Source organism: Procambarus clarkii, chromosome 4 (genome assembly GCF_040958095.1).
Source record: "Procambarus clarkii isolate CNS0578487 chromosome 4, FALCON_Pclarkii_2.0, whole genome shotgun sequence".
Classification (NCBI taxonomy): Eukaryota; Metazoa; Arthropoda; class Malacostraca; order Decapoda; family Cambaridae; genus Procambarus; species Procambarus clarkii.
The window spans coordinates 55,604,926-55,609,636 of NC_091153.1; positions in this window are offsets into that span (position 1 = coordinate 55,604,926).

The window sequence follows — 4,711 nt, forward strand, 5'->3', positions numbered from 1 at the left end:
CACAGTGCCTCACTGCCTGACAAACCACCACAACAGTGCCTCACTGCCTGTCCCACCACCACCACAGTGCCTCACTGACTGACCCACCACCACCACAGTGCCTCACTGTCTGACCCACCACCACAACAGTGCCTCACTGACTGACCCACCACCACAGTGCCTCACTGCCTGACCCACCACCACAGTGCCTCACTGACTGACCCACCAACAAATCAGTGCCACACTGCGTGACCCACCACCACCACAGTGTCTCACTGCCAAACCCACCACCACCACAGTGCCTCACTGCCTGACCCACCACCACCACAGTGTCTCACTGCCTGACCCACCACAACCACAGTGCCTCACTGCCTGACCCACCACCACCACAGTGCCTCACTGCCTGACCCACCACCAGAGTGCCTCACTGCATGACCCACCACCACCACAGAGCCTCACTGCCTGACCCACCACCTCCACAGTGCCTCACTGTCTGACCCACCACCACCACAGAGCCTCACTGCCTGACCCACCACCTCCACAGTGCCTCACTGTCTGACCCACCACCACCACAGTGCCTCACTGTCTGACCCACCACCACCACAGTGCCTCACTGCCTGACCCACCACCACCACAGTGCCTCACTGCCTGACCCACCACCTCCACAGTGCCTCACTGACTGACCCAACACCTCCACAGTGCCTCACTGCCTGACCCAATACCTACACTGTGTCTCACTGCCTGACCCACCACCACAGTGCCTCACTGCCTGATCCACCACCACCACAGTGCTACACTGTCTGACCCACCACCACCACAGTGCCTCACTGTCTGACCCACCACCACCACAGTGCCTCACTGTCTAACCCACCACCACCACAGTGCCCCACTCTCTGACCCACCACCACAGTGCCTCACTGTCTGACCCACCACCACAGTGCCTCACTGTCTGACCCACCACCACCACAGTGCCTCACTGTCTGACCCACCAGCACCACAGTGCCCCACTGTCTGACCCACCACCACCACAGTGCCTCACTGCCTGACACACCACCTCCACAGTGCCTCACTGTCTGACCCACCACCACCACAGTGCCTCACTGTCTGACCCACCACCACCACAGTGCCCCACTGTCTGACCCACCACCACCACAGTGCCTCACTGCCTGACACACCACCTCCACAGTGCCTCACTGTCTGACCCACCACCACCACAGTGCCTCACTGTCTGACCCACCACCACCACAGTGCCTCACTGTCTGACCCACCACCACCACTGTGCCTCACTGTCTGACCCACCACCACCACAGTGCCTCACTGTCTGACCCACCACCACCACAGTGCCTCACTGTCTGACCCACCACCACCACAGTGCCTCACTGCATGACCCACCACCACCACAGTGCCTCACTGCCTGACCCACCACAGTGCCTCACTGCCAGACCCACCACCACCACAGTGCCTCACTGCATGACCCACCACCACCACAGTGCCTCACTGCCTGACCCACCACAGTGCCTCACTGCCAGACCCACCACCACCACAGTGCCTCACTGCATGACCCACCACCACCACAGTGCTACACTGTCTGACCCACCACCACCACAGTGCCTCACTGTCTGACCCACCACCACCACAGTGCCTCACTGTCTAACCCACCACCACCACAGTGCCCCACTGTCTGACCCACCACCACAGTGCCTCACTGTCTGACCCACCACCACAGTGCCTCACTGTCTGACCCACCACCACCACAGTGCCTCACTGTCTGACCCACCAGCACCACAGTGCCCCACTGTCTGACCCACCACCACCACAGTGCCTCACTGCCTGACCCACCACCACCACAGTGCCCCACTGTCTGACCCACCACCACCACAGTGCCTCACTGCCTGACACACCACCTCCACAGTGCCTCACTGTCTGACCCACCACCACCACAGTGCCTCACTGTCTGACCCACCACCACCACAGTGCCCCACTGTCTGACCCACCACCACCACAGTGCCTCACTGCCTGACACACCACCTCCACAGTGCCTCACTGTCTGACCCACCACCACCACAGTGCCTCACTGTCTGACCCACCACCACCACAGTGCCTAACTGTCTGACCCACCACCACCACAGTGCCTCACTGTCTGACCCACCACCACCACAGTGCCTCACTGTCTGACCCACCACCACCACAGTGCCTCACTGCATGACCCACCACCACCACAGTGCCTCACTGCCTGACCCACCACAGTGCCTCACTGCCAGACCCACCACCACCACAGTGCCTCACTGCATGACCCACCACCACCACAGTGCCTCACTGCCTGACCCACCACTACAGTGCCCCCCCCCTACACATTGCATCTCTTCACTCCGTTCTCTTAATTTGGTACTTCGGAAAAAAATAATTTTTTTTGCTGGCCATAAACATACGAACCATGGAACGTTTCGACGCTTCTGCAGCTGATGATGGGGTGAAGGGGTACAGGTGGGGATGGGGTGAAGGGGTACAGGTGGGGATGGGGTGAAGGGGTACAGGTGGGGATGGGGTGAAGGAGTACAGGTGGGGATGGGGTGAAGGGGTACAGGTGGGGAGGGGGTGAAGGGGTACAGGTGGGGAGGGGGTGAAGGGGTACAGGTGGGGATGGGGTGAAGGGGTACAGGTGGGGATAGGGTGAAGGGGTACAGGTGGGGAGGGGGTGAAGGGGTACAGGTGGGGATGGGGTGAAGGGGTACAGGTGGGGATAGGGTGAAGGGGTACAGGTGGGGATGGTGTGACGGGGTACAGGTGGGGATGGGGTGAAGGGGTACAGGTGGGGATGGGGTGAAGGGGTACAGGTGGGGAGGGGGTGAAGGGGTACAGGTGGGGAGGGGGTGAAGGGGTACAGGTGGGGATGGGGTGAAGGGGTACAGGTGGGGAGGGGGTGAAGGGGTACAGGTGGGGATGGGGTGATGGGGGTCATATGTACGAAGCGGCATCAATAAGCGTCAGGCTGTTGCCAGCGCGGGTTTTAAGCGCTTAATGGTGTATGTGAGTTTATTTAGCTGCATTATACGAGATTGAGATTAGATTTGGCGTCGGAGTGGATTAACAGATGGAGCGATATATTTTGTGTGAACTCACCTGGTTGTATTCACCTAGTTGAGTTTGGGGGGTTGAGAGTCGGCTCTTGGATTCCGCCTCTCAACCGTCAATCAATCTCTGTATGTATGGGAGGGAGAGAGAGAGAGAGAGAGAGAGAGAGAGAGAGAGAGAGAGAGAGAGAGAGAGAGAGAGAGAGAGAGAGAGAGAGAGAGAGAGAGAGAGAGAGGAAGAGAGAGAGAGAGAGAGAGAGAGAGAGAGAGAGAGAGAGAGAGAGAGAGAGAGAGAGAGAGAGAGAGAGAGAGAGAGAGAGAGAGAGAGAGAGAGAGAGGAAGAGAGAGAGAGAGAGAGAGAGAGAGAGAGAGAGAGAGAGAGAGAGAGAGAGAGAGAGAGAGAGAGAGAGAGAGAGAGAGAGAGAGAGAGAGAGAGAGAATATTATGGGATTATTCCAAGAATATATACCGGAAACTCTCCTTCCTCCCTAAACCGGTGACAACAGTCTATAATTCTACAGCAACACCGTTCTTCACGGAATCCCCTACAAGGTAGTTTGATAGTCAACGACCACGGTTAAACCTAACAAACTACTACTACTCTTATACAAGCTACCACTGATAGTAACCATCTGCTTCTGCTTACACCACCAACAACTTGATCAATCGAATACCAATTACTCTACTCGTATTAAAACAATGGCCTGACGAGCCTCGTTACTCAGAGGTCGTGATGTAGTATTAATTCCTAGAAGCATTAGAGAGACGCCATAAACAGCCGTCCACAGTTAATGGTCTGGGAGGGAAGGAACGCCATAGTGAGAGACACAAAGATGCTGGATCTCATAACATGTGAGTTACTGACTTATTAAAATAAATATTAAGATTTATTAACAGAAGAAGCTCCTAGAAGGAATTAGGAGATCCCCAATTTCGATTCTTTATGTGACTCTTGGGTAAATATTGTAAATGTGATGCTTGATAGCGTTCTTTTAGGATTATTGTCAAGCAAGCTAATAGCATACTACCCAAGAACTACTTGGGGGCACGAACCATCCATCTTGCAGTTACAGGTTACAAGAACTGAAACGTTAAAGTGTGTCAGGGATCCTACTAAGGCATTGAAAGTGGTTCCATGCAACGAGAGGCCTTCGGGACTTGGGTAAATATGGAATTAGAATCCATATCGGTTCTCCATATCTTGGCCAGATTGGTGGCGTATCTTCCCGGTTGACAGATGGAGTGTCAGGTGTCAGGTGGGCAGGTCTTGCCCTCGTCACGTCGTCAGCAGTATGGTGTGCTAAGGCTTAGTGAATCTCTTCAATAATATAATGTTTAAACAACAGTACCAGAGTACTAAATTTATAATAATTTCAATTGAATCACTTAAAGTATCGAACCTGGGGTCTCATGATTCTCCTTGTTAAGAGTCTTAGGTTAATGTACTCCCATATTTAAACCTTCAAACATATATAATTGTATAAGAGGCCAAATGTCTAATGGGTAATTCATATATTTGATTGAAACTTCTGGCCAAATTGATTGGGAGGGGGGAGGATTCGGTTCGAATCGTAGGAGGATTTTTATCGTAAGTATTATCACTCTATCTTATTACAAATTACTGACACATGTTACATGAATAACAGTCGTGTATTGTACAT